A 17,346-nucleotide genomic window follows, 5' to 3' on the forward strand; every position below is an offset into this window, starting at 1 on the left:
ATATGCCTGAATATAAAGACCTTAACTGTAATAAATACACTCCATCAAACGTCGATAATAACTGTACCATGATTTTCAAATGGACATATTGTTACATCCTTGTTATGAAATTTTACGTGAGCATGGGTATAACAGGTATTTAACCACTTTTTTTAAATTAAAAACACTAACATTGAATTGTGTTATAACAAACCGTATCAGGAGGACCCAAAACTATGATTTAAATGTTAATTTCGGTTAGTTTTCATTTAGAATATTTTTCTTATGTCTTATTTTTTTTCATATAAATATCCATTTTCAGTGGAAAAGTAATATCGATAAAAATTATGCTTGCGTTTGTTGATTCATATTTTATTACATGTAACGCGATAATCATTTAAAAACCATCCAGCACCTCCGACAGATGCATTTTCTGAAACTCCAGAAAAATCCACCAATATTATTTTCATTATGAACGAGGTTTATTTTAGAAAAAATAGTGAAAAGTCAATAACAATGTTTGTTTTTTCATTATTTTTGCTCCAAAACATATCTAAAATCAAAGTACTGAAGTACTGACGGGAGTTGAATTTATCTATAATCATTTATTTTAAAATCAACTTATCTTGCATGGCGATTAGTTTCTAGTCTGTATTTAAATACGCACTTTTTTATAATAAGAATTTTTAGACTTTTTCCGACAAGAATTTCGAGAAACCCATTTATGAATCATGTTGTGTAATATTCAAACTATGTATTAGTAATCGAAACAGTTCTAAAAATTGTATGGATCCAAGCACTATTAATATTGAACTCTAGTCTCGTTCAACCAAATGCTCGGCTGTCACCGTTAATCTCCGACAAGCAAGAGAGCCTCTCTGCTTGTCGGAGATTTACGGAGAGAGCCGAGCGTTTGGTTGAACGAGACTTTATTAAACCCCGGCGCGTAGGAATACATGAGACTACAAAAATATCTAAATTGTTCGTATTATATAAAATCTGACTATTTTAAAAGTGTTTATAGATAAGTTATCTTGAAAAACAATGCTTCAGTATACATTACATCGAATTTTCTATTATTTTCAAGAACTAAGTCTTGTCAGCGGTGATGATTTGTGCTTTGGTCCAAACACTGTTTCACTTTCGTTTTGCCAGAGTAACTGCATAGGAGAGTTGATTAAAATCAACTCCCAAAAACTGTTGTACTGAGGTAAAACCTTCTTGTACGTGTGAAATTTGTTGACAATGTAAAGGGCTCATAGAGGAGGAGTTTTGGTTTAATTTTCAATGTTCTAAAGGAGGTTAAATACTCATTATTTAAACATAAAAGAACTATTTCCTCCTCTTTTACTACTTGGCAAGAGTATATATAATATATATATATGTGTGTGTGTGTGTGTGTGTGTGTGTGTGTGTGTGTGTGTGTGTGTGTGTGTGTGTGTGTGTGTGTGTGTGTGTGTGTGTGTGTGTGTGTGTGTGTGTGTGTGTGTGTGTGTGTGTGTGTGTGTGTGTGTGTGTGTGTGTGTGTGTGTGTGTGTTTGTAAGCCCTGTGAAGTTGGCCGAATACCAAGTTTACACACCAATCAACTTATCACCTGAAAATCAAATGGACACCCGAACTCAGGTGTTCAGTTGAAATAACGTCATTTTCGTGTTCCTCTCACTAAATTTCATCAGAAAAAATAAAAAAAATATGAGTGTTTCTTTGACACCAATTTCCTAATTTTTTTTACACAGTGTGTGTGAAATTTTATGCTCCATTTTCCCCCTTTACACAGAAAAATCTGCGCATGCGCAAATGTCATATCGGATGTTGTTTATAATGGCGGAAGTGAAATATGTTGTGACTTACAAGTGACATCTTCCTTGAATATTTGATGTCACAGTGCTGTTTAAAGGTAAGTTTTTGAATTCTATGATTTAGTTTCGAATGATGGCTTTAAGAAATCAATTAATGATACACGTGTATCGCTTCTAAAGTCGTTTTAACAACAAATCACGAATGCATTTCCTTTTCTAAACTACGAGCTGGATAGATTCTATCTATTAACAAAATATTTACATTGTAAAACATTTATAATAGATAACTTTTGTACTAAAATCTTCATCATTTATTCCCACTTGCTTAAAACAACGACTTTACTTATATTGTAATATCGATAATGTGCTTTCATTATATCGTGTTTGTTTATTTAGACGATGTTAATAATTATCTACATTTAGATATATAAACATTGAAAAAAATGGGGATTATATAAGACCAAGGCGAAAGATAAAAATATATATATAAATACATGTATAACACTAGATCTAGACTCATTTGTTTATATTCATATGATTAACTTCTTCGGTTTCCAATGGAAACTTTCTACGGTCTGAAAGTAAGGAGAAAAAATTAAATTAGGAAAATATATACTAGGTATGTTTTAACAATGAGTTACAGGATTATTCTCATAAAACTATGCTTCAATATAAAGTGTAAGTGTACGGTGATTTTGCCTGGTCAGACTATACAGCAAAACCATTCTATTGAAGTAATGTAATAATTATTCTATTTTGCATTTGTGTTTTCTTTTATGAACACCGCTTTACTATATGTCTAGTTCTTGAAGAAAATGAGCAATGTAGATATTTTTTTAAACAATGGATGAAAATCGATAGAGTACTTTCAAAATAGGTAACGGGTGCTTTCGTCCCTTGTGAATTTGCTACTAACTATTTATGTTACAATACAATGTGCTTGTTTATTGGTCAAAAGAAGTTTTGGTGAACGTGTTCAAAGATCAGACAATTATAGAATATGAAAAATAAACAATGATATAAACATGAGACAGATACAAACAAGACAATGTTGTTATTTAATATAATCATTTTGAAGCAATGGATTCACTCACTCTGACTCTAAGTCTCGCTGATTATAAATCATATACATGCTGTGGAAACATGTAACACCAAATTTGTACATGTATCTCCACGTCATTCATAACAATTCATCAGCTTTATCTTTGAATAATGTAGTTCATATAGTAAATAGTATTTTTTTTTTGGGAGTGGGGTGGGGCTGAAGTTGTTGTTGTTAAAACACAAATAATGATAAGAATTTAAATTTTAGCATTTCATTAATCATATTTTTGAAGAAGGCAGAAGCTGTATTGCTTTAATATAAAAACAAAATTTTAAAGAAGCTCTAGAACAAAGTTATAGTAAACACGGTCAAATTGATATGTGTAGGTTTATTCATAGAGATATATATGCTAACACATGTACATACATGCCAGATTTACATGTAATTAACTACATCTGGACATGTCATACTAAGTTTTACTTTCTTGTTGTTTGACTACAAGTTTACTTTGTAAATTAAACAAAATTTAAAACGGAACAAAAAATTTAAATAGATATATATACACATATACATTGTACTTGTATATAAATTATAAACATCAAATGCAATGTTGTGTAACAATATACCAGCACTAAAATTGCAAAATATGAGAACAGAAGCTATTTTCCTCATCTAGTGTTTAATTTTATGGAATAAATATCATATTCGCTCTGAATAGAGACATAACTAACATAATATTATGCCTCTGTGTACATGTACAATTCTTCCATGCACTCTTAGAAAAAGGTAAGATGTAAAACGAAATTCTGAGCGTATATGAATAAATCACATCACGAAACTGATACCACCGCGATAATGTACAAGTATACATCAAAATAGTTAGGACAAAATGACCCGGGGCGAATCAGCCATTGGTCAAGACACCGTAAAACCTATATTTTCGAAGGAAGTCATGTGTTCGGAGATTATATATCAAATTAAGAGTCTGAGACAGTTGTTTTTCAGTGGTGAGTACATGATTCCTATTATAAGGTGGTCGTTCGTGTTTATAAATGTACAACACGTTGACAAAATTGCCTACAGCTGTTATTGTTAATTGTTCGAATTTTCTCCACAAGCTGTCACTTTGTTGTGGAACTCAAAGGATATAATTCTTATGTAATCTTGACCATGTTGACAAGATGCTACTTTTGTATGTTTAATATACGTGTAAATCATGCTAGGCCCGATAATTCAATGTAATTTAGTCTTTAATTTATTCAGTTAATAGTTTGTTTATACACGCAGGTGTTCTTGAAAATCCAATCTGTGGAAAGATGCATCTTTTGTTGATTATTAAAACAAGCACTGTCGCAGATACTGCTCAGTATTTTTCATCCTGATCCTATAAGTTGTGATATATTTTACATGTACCTTTTAGGACATTTAGGAAATAATTTCATGCATCTTTACATATAATTGATAAATAAATAAATAAATAATACTTTTCACTATCTTTACAGAAATAACTTGTGAAATTTTTTAAAAACTCTACTGACGTGCAACCAGTTCTTGCCAGTACATTGTGATGTTATTTTTCGTATATGATTTTATATGTTGATAAAGGACATCACAATGTAATGGCAAGAAATGATACTCGATGAGAACTGGTTGCACGCCAGTATACATGTATTTGCCGATATCAGAGAAATAAATCTAAACATGCAGTGTCACTGACATACCAGTATGTCGTAGCATAACAAATATCTTCCCTCTTCCAGTCAAATAAAATCAGTCAGTACTAGTAGAATAAGGAGCACTCCAAATCAGTTATGCATTGGATTAGATAATTGTATAATCATTTTAGTATAATTAATGTATTAATCATATCAGTATATTCATCTCACATCTTCGCAAGCCAAGGATTTATGATAAACCATTGCCTTGTGAAAAGGCATAGGCGTCGGAGGCAAATTGAAAGTGGGGGGGCTAGACTAATCCTCAGAAATATTGAGAAAAAAGTAATTCCCAAAATCATGGAAATCCTAATCCGTGGGGGGGGGGGGGGGGGGGGGGGGGGAGTATACCTATACTTCCAAAAAAAAAAAATAATTATCCAATTTTTTTTTCCAAAATCATGAAATTCATAATCCGGGGGGGGGGGGGGGGGGGGGGGGGGGGGGGGGGGCTAGTAGTATGCTTCTGAATCTAACTTTTCGATCTTTCAAGGTAAATTTAGGAACAATAATCTTTCTTGCGAGAAAAAGTAGGGGGGCTGAACCCTCTATCATGCTATGTTTCTAATGGTTAGGTATAACTTTGCAAAAAAAGTGGGAGGGCTAAGCCCCCCCTAGCCCCCCCGGTTCCGACGCCTATGGAAGGAGTAGAGTGGATCACAAATCCTTGACTTGAGAAGATGTCATCTCAAGGCATTTGTTTTTTTAATAATTATAATCTTTGATTGGCATGGGACAATGACATAACATGAAACAGGTAACATTTGATTTGCCTAAGATGATATGGACAGACCTCAATTATGTGTAAGCATCAGATTTAGAAAAAGGTATAAAGAGCTATGACATTTGCTAATGAATATTTTCATAACAATAACTTTCCAACTTATTTGAAATCATGCATCCGATGCGAATCTGCGAATAAGCAGAGTTTTTATAATTAATGCTTTTGAGTTTATTACATGGTGTTACTGTATGTGACATATATTACGCCTCCTGTCAGTTTGTCGCTATATATATATGACATTTATTTTCGCTTAGTATACAAAAGATTTATACAGCGTCAACATACTATTCCAAAATAGAGTACGGTATTGAACGCCATCGCTGCCTTATAGCATTAAACTTTAGGTGCATTATGGCGTTCCATAGCACGACAAATGTTTTCAATGAAAAACTTTCAAGCGCGACAGCAGATTTCGAAACACAACGCTGCAATCATTCCAGCTTGAAGTCCAACGCATCACCGCCACGCTATATTAGCCGATAATGAATGGACGGTGTCTATATATATAAAACGTAGATATATACGACTGACATCAAGCAATTAAAATTGTTAATCTTTCTAAAAACACTTCATTATTGACAGTAATTTTATAGTTAAAGTTTCTGATAAACTTTTGAACAAATTGATTGAACATTTGTCAAAGAAATTCTACATAGGGATCCCAAAAACGCTTTTTTAGATGACGCTTGATAATGAATGTATAAGAAAAAAATTCAATGAGATTTCGTCTGCTAAACATTTCGAGTTTTTTTACTAAGGTCAACTCCTCTCATTTCTTGAAAAGAACATATTAACCTTTGTTGACTTTTAATTGTACAACAACTTGTTGATTAAATAAACATTAATTGTACAACAACTTGTTGATTAAATAAACAATCAAATCAATTGATTAATTTGAAAAAACAAACGCTTACTTTTCCGGTGATTATTTTTAGGGACTAGTCAACACTCAAACGTCACAGCTACTTATAGCAAAGCACGTCGGTACATTTAACAGTCGGCATAATAATAACAATATAAGTATTGTGTTGTGCATGTATATACTTTGCCTAAAGAGTAATCAGGGTTTGATAGATAGTGCACGAGCCGGAGTCTACTTATTATATAAGTAGCATTATTTGATTTGAAAAGAGCCCACACAGTTTCAAATAAATATACGAGTACTTAACCATTGCTCGACTTAATTGCTCCAATGAATCAACTAAGCCAACCGAGTAAAATGAACATCCCTAAGACATATAAATCATTTATTACCTTTACCTGCATTTTACATTTTTAGAATTCTACCCTCAAAATCTGTATAACATATACCCGGTACTACAAAATAAGACATTCTGAAAAATACTTCAATATAAGTTAATTACTTACACATTTATTTTGAAGTTAATGTTTCAAATATGTTTGAAATAGGAATTACACAAAAAATCTGTTTTAATTTAATTATTTTTTAAAAAATTTAATTAAATGGTAAGGGAAAAAGTTTCAATGTTGACATGTATCCATTTATTTATTTGAACAGATTCATCAGTATGTGATATTTGCCCAAAGATGGATCTTAATACCCACATACTTGGACAAAGAATAGAGATTTTCATGGGATTTATCTCCAGAGGTCTAATGCAGAATAAAAATTAAGAGTCTGGACAGAAGCGAATATGTGTATCAATGGACTAAACCTATCTTGAGCTGGTAAGTCAATTTCCAGAAATAGATTAAAACAAAGTTTTGATTAGAGTATTAATAGACATATATTATATGTAAGTACCGGTAAAGCAATATGTAGTCTTACTCTCTCAGTTTGTATGTCTGTCTGTCCATTAATGGCTCCCCCCCTCTCTCTCTCTCTCTCTCTCTCTCTCTCTCTCGTTAGCTTCCAATCAGAGAGCTTCAAAGCATTTCAATTTGTATAGCAGGTTTATGTAAACACTTTGAAAGTAATTTTCAACCAGTTACCTATATCTAGCATTTCAATTACAAACAGACTGATTAAGGAATTTTGAATTACTCAGCATGCAACATTTTAATTAGTTTTCATATTTTTAATGCCCCCCCCCCCCCAAAAAAAAAACTTTAATAAAGTACTTGTTAATTTTTATCAGCTAGATCAGCCTTATTTGAGTGCACCCAAGTGAACCCTGCAAGTTTTGTTTGCTATGACATGTACTTTTGTAAATTTTAAAAGAACTCTAAGATTTGGTATTTATATAAAATAATTAAAAATCAAAACTAATCTTAACTATAATTTTTTTTTCAAACTCATTTAAAATGTGGCAATCTTTTGTACACTACCTGTCCCCAACATTGATTTTTTTTTCAAAATAAACAATTTGAATTGGAAGTGAGAGGAAAAAATAGATTGATAATAAAGTAAGATAGGGAATATGCATAAATGGATAAAATAGCTTTTCAGAGTAAAATAATAAACATGTCATTTTGTTAAATTATTCTTAAAATTAATCACATTAATGCATTAAATTTAATTACTGTAACAGTCAAACTTCGTTATCTCAAACTAGATGGGACTGTTTAGATAGTTCTAGATATCCGAGTATTTGAGATATCGAGGGTGAAATACTTCAAAAAGTGGTTGGGACTTAAAAATTACTTCGACATATCCATTGTATTTGAAATATCAGTGTTTGACATACAGAAGTTTAACTGTATTAGCAAAATATACAAAGCTGAATTTTGATAAACACATGCACCTTTTTTATAATGTGATTATTTATTGAATGATTGATGATAAATTGATGATTTTGAGCAATCAAACTATAAGCATTGCATGTATAATATAAGTATTTGACAGAAGAAAACAACCTGTTAAAATAAAAAATTGTTATCAGCTTAAATGCTCAACCAATCACAGAACAGCTTGGTTTAACATCAGTTGTGTATGTACATGTATGTTTAATTATCAATGCTATGAAATCCACATATTGTCCAAAATTTGAAATGCTGCTTCCTAACATAATTCCCAAGAGAGAGAGAGAGAGAGAGAGAGAGAGAGAGAGAGAGAGAGAGAGAGAGAGAGAGAGAGAGATATGACTGACATGTACAAAAACAGATAGGGGACTATAAACGCAGGTATGTTAAGGCTTCCGGATTTAACGTAGCTCTCGGGTTTGCTGATGTCACAATAGAATTTAACGTAAAGTGTTGACCATCAATCGGTCATAGCAAACCCATACATTTTTTTTTAAAATGACAAATGATCCTTAAAAACATAAAAGGAAATATCTCAAAAAGCTTTCATGTAGTTCATATAAACATTTATAATTATCACATGCTAACAATTTAAAGAGGTGACATACATTGTTACATTTTGTTTAATAAGGTATAACTCTTCTATTTAAAATCATATTTTATAGACAAGAAAATAAATTGAATCGTATGCATAAGCTTCGCTTCTTTTACAAGTATAACTTCTGTATTTTCAACCACTGATCTAACTAGAGGTTCTATTAAAATTTATTTGGCTTTAGCTAATTAATGTATGCGATTACAAACTGATTATGACAAGAGTTGTATGGTAATTAATTTTGCATTTATTGACTCGGAGTATTATGAAAAGAAAAATAGCCATTGTTGATTTGTTCTTCTCTTCACAACCTTACATCATATATAATTGCATATGTGCATTCAATAAAATCATAGTAATGTCCAATTAGTATTTATATGTTCTGATGATGAGTAAATAAGCTAGTCTTGTCAATCAACTCATTTTTATTTTTTGGTTCTCGGACGTAAGAAAATGATGACTTCGGGCTTACGTTATGATGATAATATAGGGTTTTGCGAAATCTTTTCAATCTTTGAAGTTGTTTTGCAAAAAATTGGCCGAGAACACATATTGATTATTGTTTATGAATTGATTCAACATTATCTCTTCTGTTGTTGGGTTGAGAAAAATTAAGTTTGTCTAAACCGTTTAAAAGTTTGAATCGTAGTTCTGAAATGTGTTTTCTGTTTAAGATATGCAATTTACTATATATTTCATTGAAATGACATTGCTTGATTTTATCACGGACACTGTGTTTGAAACATTATAACCATGCAGGCAAATCTTAGATAAATTTTAGAAATTAAAAATTATGAAACCAATGGATCATGCAGACAAATTTTTAGGGAAGGCTTTCTCACAAGCAGTAAACCTGCGAGCTACGTACCTGAAGTCACTTGTATGTACTTCATACGATATGATGTCATAGTTAACTTTTAAACGTCACGATCTGCATTCCTTTTGATAGTTCTCATGGATTTAATGTATTAATAGTTACAAACTTATAATAGAATCATACATTATTAAGTGAAATATATTGTGACAATAATAAAACCACTGGTTTCCTTTACACAGACGCTGTTGTTGATACTGATGATATTATCAATATTTATTATGCATGATTTTTATTGATTTCACATGTAGAAATGCACAAAAAGTGTATCATACAATCCACAGCAGTCAACTATAGCCTCTGCATTCTTATTCATTCACAACAAAATTTATGACAACCTTATGATAAATAATATTTCACAATATTTAACCAGAAAACAATTTTTTAAAATTTTGGAAATGTTTAAAATTTAAAAGCCACAGAAAGATTTGAACTCATGACTTACAGGTTAGTAGTTAATGCTCTAACTAATTGCACTATGCTGTTAGATAACAATTTCGGGGGGGAAGAATCTTACTTAATTTATTGTTCATTTTGATCAGAAATATGCCAGATTAAAGGAGGTGTCCCATACCACCTTACGGTGTTATTGGACATCTGTCAGTATTAAAAGTATATAATTATAATACTTTCACCGGTTTAGAATTTTCAAATTTTATGATATTTAACCAAAATATATGTTTTAAAAAAGTTAACCATCTAACCGCCCACTACGCTATGCTGTTAGGTGGCAATTTGGGAAAAAACTATATAAAAAGTACATCACAACATGAAAGTGTCCCATACCACCTTAAGTCTTGATTTACATCGGATGTAGAGTAAATACTACATGTACAAGTGTACAGCTTTTTTATGAAAGAGGCTGCTTATACCTCTAGCTATTCTAAAAGTTGGCAGTTCTGTACTGATTTGTATGCAGCTTGGTATATACATATAGTCTTATATTTACTTGTATATATATAACATGTTATAAAGCAAATTTAAGTGTACTGTCTTTCATGTACATGTACCACTTAGTACATAAAAATAACATTTTAAGAACTATTAAATGCATGTAAAATAATGCAATATGTTTGTGAAATACTGATTGATTATAATATTGATTTTTGTAATTTTTTTATGTTCTAGGTACCGGTTTTCTAAGCAACAATGTTGGTAGGCGACAGTGGCCCACTGTCTCAGTTTTGCCACAGTCCAGGGTCAGCACCAAGCTACATGTATAGGACTCCTACCTAATTACTAAAATTATCTTTATGAAGAAAATTTACAAGACTTCTTGATGACTGGGAAGACATATTAAATCTGATTGAATTTACACACTTGATTGATTAGCTTTGTCAACACAATAGCCAAATATAAACTAGTATACTATTTTAGCATTATTTAACAAGTATAAGTCAGACAGTTTAGAATTTTATGATCCTATAGTAAAGGAAAAATTACAGTGTTTAGATATATTCAATTCATCTCAGTTGTTCTTAATGCATATGCATGTACATGTATAAATACATGTATATGACTTTTTTTAATAAAGTATACATATATAGCTGATGTAATGACATTGATATAATCAGAATTGATATGTGTATAGGTATTCTGTATTGCTTTATCTAGGTTGGATCTTGAAAGCATGTGTATGGTACACTGTATCATAAAGATGATTTTTTCATTCTTTGTTTACAGTTATTGTCATAAAGGGCATATGAACAGATTTTTTTTCTTTGACTCCTTTTACTTATATATATATATATATATATATATATATATATATATATTGTAGTCTCCTGGGGCCATAATACAAACACCTAGTAACAATATTGTTTGAATTATATATACCGTAGATGGGTTTCTGTGTGCACTGATTTACTTGTACTCATCCATGTACATGTACAAATACAATTGCATTTTGTATATGTTTGTGCATTTGCTGATAATTTCAAGCACCATAAAATCTGTTGTATTAATTCATTTTGTAAACTGCAGCATATTTTGACAGGTGGGGTATCGTTACATAATTATGTACTAGAAAAATGTATACGGTATATCCCATTTCATTTTCTTGAGCGGAAGGGGGGGGGGGGGGGGGGGGGGGGGGTCAGTGCCTATATGCACATAACTATTCTACGTTAATAAGTTTGCATTTTACACTTACCCTACAGACTACCACCCCTCTGTAATTATTTTTGTTCATGATCGAATATTAATTCATATACATGTACCAATTGATTCAATAAATGTAAATGATACTTGCTATCTTTGTTATTGCTATACATGTGTATATATAGGAGGTAGGCTCTGTGGTCCTGGATACAAAGCAAAGGTTGAGAGGTGTACATGGATGCATTTGAAAAAAAGAAGGAGGCACTAATCAAATAGTTTACTAATGTTTTGCAAAAAGATACTAGTGGATTAACGATAAACTCTCTGAGTTTACATGGACTATAGTATAGGACAGATTTGATGTGAGAGACTGAGAGATGACACGAAGCAAATTTATAAAAAATTCAAGCTTCCTTTTATCGCAAAAAAACCCAGAACGGAATAGAGGGGGTGAAAATACTTAATATCGTAGACTCTTTTCGTTAAGAATTAAAAATCAAAGGGGATTCAACATTTCGCATTGAAAAATAGTTTGTATCTCCTCTCTTATAGGATATAAAAAATAGAAGGTTCTCGATATATCGCAAACATAATTTTTTCAAAAGACATTCTACAGCAGGAATTGAATCCTACATGTAAAACGGACATTTTTTTTAAATCTCAAAATTCAATATTTGATTTGATGGTTCAATATTTCAAGCGATATTACTGTTGGATTCATATGCAATGTATATGCCACTAGCATTGCGTTCCTTATGTGTAGGTCTCAAACGTACATGTACATATCCAGTGAAGGGGGCACATGTAGCGGTAAATATCACAACCTCTGAAACAAATCGGCAGTACATGTATCAAGGTTGCATATTGTTTGGAGCATTATCCTGTCTGAATATGTCCTGTTCAATATTAAGTAGGTGTATATGTTTCAGCTCTTGTATGTTGATGGAATTTCATAATGAGGACGGACTATTTTTAAAATTAAATTGAACTAGGAATTTTAATAAGCAATATTAATGGGCCCTTACATGTACATGTTTATCGGTTCCAAGAGGTATCAATTATCTTCCACATGATCTTTTTATAAAAGTAAAGATTACATGCAATTTTTTTTTTAGTTTTCTAGGTTTTCAAGGTATATCATACATACATACATACATACATACATACATACATGTACATGTATATACAATGTATCCTGGTGGTGTACTCTGTCAAATGACCAGACGAGACATCAAACACAACCGCATTAACACTGGTATGATTTCATCAAAAGACGGATTTAATTCCTCTGTATAACTTATCTGACCAAATTTGGAATGCGTATGCATCTTTGCGATTTTCTTTCGACGTGTTAATCTAGCGTTCAACAGTTATTTTACGAGTGGGGATCGCATCAGCTTTTTATTTTGCTTATGCAAATTAGTGTGTGGTTGAGAGAATGTATAGATGATCAGTTGAACGTGTGTAAAAGACTAGCATATTTGGGGTGTTTATGTAGCCGTTGAAGTCAAATTGAAAACAATAACAACATGATTTAACGGGTTTTACTCTTACGATGTTTTTTTAAAGGCTGAGTATCACATTTAATTTGAAATAAAATAACGATACTTCATGATATTTTGAAACAAGATATCGATGATCATGATATACATGATATACATGTATCAAGTTCTTATTACACTGTGTGTTAAGTTTCCCGTAACTTTCTTTTCATTTAAAAGGAGAAAATGTTTACTATAACAATAATATCCTTTGTAACATATCTAACTGTCTAGCTCATAGGAAAGCAAACGCGTCGGAACCGAGGGGAGCCCCCCCCCCCCCCCACACACACACTTTTTTTGCCAAGTTTGACATAACTATCAGGCACGTAGCATCAGGGAGGTGCTAAAGTATCACAAATCTGCTCGCCTCCCCCACAGTTTTGGTAGCATGTAAGGAATAGAGGTGAAAATAAGGAAATTAAGAGTGATATTGAAAATGGCTGTGATAGTTGAACTACCTCCCCCCCCCCCCCCCCACATACACGGATTAGAAATTTAATGATTTGGGGATACTTTTAAATTTAACGTGTTAAAATATTTTTGCTTCTGATGAAAAGTAAAGTCCCCCTTTCAATTTGTTTCCGACGCCACTGGAAAATTGAAGCAAATCTAATTTATTTGTGTTATTTCTTATAAACGTTGTTGTTCAATGCTTTAAAAATCCTGCTTAATCCTTATAACACTCGTGCTTAATACATACGGAAAATATCGAAGAAATCAAATAATAAATGTATCAATGTAAATAATCAACTCCGTTTGAATTACAATCCTTAAAACGCAATTACTCTCATATGTTTGATTTAGCTCACAATTCGCTCATCGTGCGAATTATTTGCCGTGCGCTCAAGCGCGTTCAACTTCCGCTTTTTGTGCTCTTTGCTTTAATTGCGCTCACATACACCTGGTGTTGAAATACATGTATATTTTAATAAGTAAAATGTCGTTAATGTACTACAAAAATAACATCGTCGTGGATTGAATAAAAAAGCTGGTAGCCCGTACAAGTCATTTCCTCATGCTTTTGTAAAGGTACCGACTGTCAACCACGCCTGTGAACACAGGTACACAGAACTGGACTATTGTATTTTTACCAAAAAAATTGGGAATTTTTTTCGTTGTTACATGTTACATTAAATTGTTTCTAATATATTTACATATACTTCATTGTTTATTCTAACCTATGAAACTTACATTGGACATAAAAAGCGATAATTGCATGCACTGGCGGAAATTGACCCCGACCAATACATGTATTACATCTGCGGCCCTATGCTCCCCAAGGAGCGAACAGGAATAAGTCAATAAGTCAAGTCAGTCAATACATGTATTTTGCATAATTAAGAATTACAATAAGGAAAATTATTTAGACCAGGAAAGCGTGTAATTTTATTAACTCTGTTTTAATTTTTATGCCTATATTTGCGGCTAATTTCCCCGACGCTATGGTATTTATTCTAATAATGATAGCACGTTTCTTAATCAATATAAAAAGGTTTGATATCTTAAGAAGGTATGGAAATAAGGCGAACACATTACCTACAGTGAATAAGATACTGTAAAACAAGAATATCAACGAACTGATAATTCTTTCAAATATTCGCATTTAAGTTTGCGCTTGCGTTTGCGCTCAGTTCGCCCTTCACCGTATTCCAACAATGTTTCAAGAGGTCTTTAACGGTATGGAAAATTATCAAATCTTTGAGTTGTTCATAAATCAGAGATCGTTAAACGATTTGTTATTGAAGTTTTAAGTTGTGTGTGGGTTTGAGAAATTGAATTGATGATTGTGTTAATGGTGTTTAATTGAACGTGTGTAAAAGAAGGCTCATTTTAAAGTGTAACTTTATTTTCGAAATTTGCGCAGTCAGATGGATGTTCATGTACCTGACAATAGTATGACCGAAATTTTATTCATTAAATCTAAAGCTCATATTTTTGCTAAAATATGCAAATGAATGAAGACAACCCCAAAAGCTTTAACATGTATTATTGTCAATATACAAGATGGGGATAACTTCCGATTCCGAAATAGTCGGTACAAACCTGTCATCTTCAATTCAATATGCGTTCACGGTTCACTTTGCACTTGCGATTGCGCTCCATGCGCGGATCTAGAGGGGGCCGGGGGGGGGGTGTCTAGGTATACTACGCCTCCACCCCTCCTACAGATTAGGAATTTCATGATTTTGGGAATAAGTTTCTTTTTAGTTTTTTTTTTTTGGCTTGATGAGTAGTGTAGCTCCCAAGTTTCAATTCGGACCCCCCCCCCCTACCTGGAAAAAATTTCTGGATCCGCGCATGCGCTCAGTTCAGAGTCTGCATTCAATCGCCATTCATTATCAACGCTTTTCATATTCTGTTCAGTCATCGGTCACCGATCGCTCTGCATTCGCTCATCGATACTCACCGTTTGCTCAAAGTGCAAGTGGGAACGTGGAACATTTCACGGGATGTATACGGTACATAGGCGTCAGGACACCGAGGGAGGGGCTGGGGAGAGGGCTCCCCCCAACCATATTTTTGCAAAGTTATACCTAACCAGAACCAAAGACCATTTTGTTTGCTTGTCAAGATTTTTGTATAGGTCTATCCTCCTTTCAATTTGCTTACGACGCCACCGTGGTAGATGCATTGCTCTTTGGTTCGTAACACAAAGTGGATTCAAACAATTGTTTAGGTTAATCATCGATATTGTTTTTTAGCGTGAGATATTTCAAAATATGTCTTGTACTGGAATTGTGGGTTATTAGTGTTCAGTTGAAAGTGTGTAAAAGAGGTGCTCATTTGGAAGTGGTAATTTGTCTCATAATTTACCCAAAACAACTTGGAATATTTAGATTTTGCATGTACCGGTAAACAATTCACAGTCTGGTATAGACAATGAAATAGATAATCCAGATTATTACTTAAATCAAAGGCTTTTTAATAAGATTGCATGCATTTAAACGATGTTTGGCTGAACGTGTGTAAACGTGGTGCTTTTTTCATAATTTACCCAAGTCAAAGTCAAAATAGAAACATTTTGTGTTTGCATTATATTCATATGTCTTAGATATGCTTTTTATAACGTGAGAAAATCTGAAAACGACTCACAGTCTAAAATGAGCAATCGATTGGATAAACCTGGATATGGCCGATTTTTTTTCATTAAAATCCAAAACCCATATTCTTGTTTAATTCCGTAAATAAAACAAAACACAACACAATGTTTTATCTCTTTTCTTGTTTTATTGCAGTCTTAGAATAATACCCGAATTATTTTGAACAATTTCGCTTATCTTGCATTCTCTGTGCAATAAAGGATTACTTTGCCGTGCGTTTGCGCTTAGTTCACGGTCTGCCTTCGTTACCGTTTACCAACCGCTCATTAAATTCAGTTAAGCGTTTAAACATTGTGTGCTCACTGTAAGTTTAAAGTTTGTTCAATACTGCTTACAGCTCAAATGGGCAAGTACAAGCTCATTAAATGTTTATTTACGGAACGGCCTTCGATATTTGGTTCAAAACTGAGCATCTATCGTTTCATATTTGATTGATACATTTGTTTAATAAAATATCATCGATATTTAAAATGAAATATTATAATGGTAGGGAAATATTTTGGAACGTTAATTCGTTCAATGAAAGTAGCGAGTTTAGTTTTGCTCCCCAATATCTTCAAATCCCATGTATCTATCATCTATTAGTAATCAATAATTGCTTCATTTTTTCTTAAAGCAACAAACATCATTTGATAAAAGTAGCAAGTAGCGAAATGTTCTTATTATTTTGTTTTAAAGATATTCAATATTGGATGATACATCTATCAAATGAAAAGCAAGTGTGGCAAACAAAAATTGTCAATGATTTATTGGAGAGAATACTGACGCATTCTCATATGTAATATATGTAATGAGGCAGCGATATTTATCTGTTCACATGGTTACATGTGTTTGCATATAAAACGAATATTTTCAGGCATCTTATGAGTTTGTGTGGAGCTTAAAGCAGTGGATTATTTAGCTATATAATTTCTGTCATGCAATTTCAATGATTTCATTGATGATGAATAGGTTTGATGTTGAAGTGTTCAGTTGTGAGCGTGTACCTGAGGACTGTGTGTGAGGTGATCAGTTGAACGTGTGTAAAAGAGGTGCTCATTTGGAAGTGTAAATTTATTTTGTCATTTTCCCAAAGTTAATTGGGAACTTTGCATTATATTCACATG

At 32.5% G+C, this 17,346-nt stretch overlaps 2 long non-coding RNA genes across 2 annotated transcripts in view; both read left to right on the forward strand.

Moving 5' to 3' along the window:
* LOC136271770 (uncharacterized) overlaps positions 1-17,346 on the forward strand; it is a 33,338-nt gene continuing 15,992 nt past the window's right edge. Inside the window, exon 1 of the long non-coding RNA XR_010709755.1 lies at positions 1-135. This is a non-coding gene — a long non-coding RNA (uncharacterized lncRNA). The remainder of the gene's footprint in view (positions 136-17,346) is intronic.
* LOC117687983 (uncharacterized) lies at positions 3,689-11,741 on the forward strand. Its single transcript, XR_010709324.1, has 3 exons — positions 3,689-3,831; positions 6,843-7,012; positions 10,624-11,741. It is a non-coding gene; the product is annotated as an uncharacterized lncRNA (long non-coding RNA).

Source organism: Magallana gigas, chromosome 9 (genome assembly GCF_963853765.1).
Source record: "Magallana gigas chromosome 9, xbMagGiga1.1, whole genome shotgun sequence".
Lineage (NCBI taxonomy): Eukaryota > Metazoa > Mollusca > Bivalvia > Ostreida > Ostreidae > Magallana > Magallana gigas.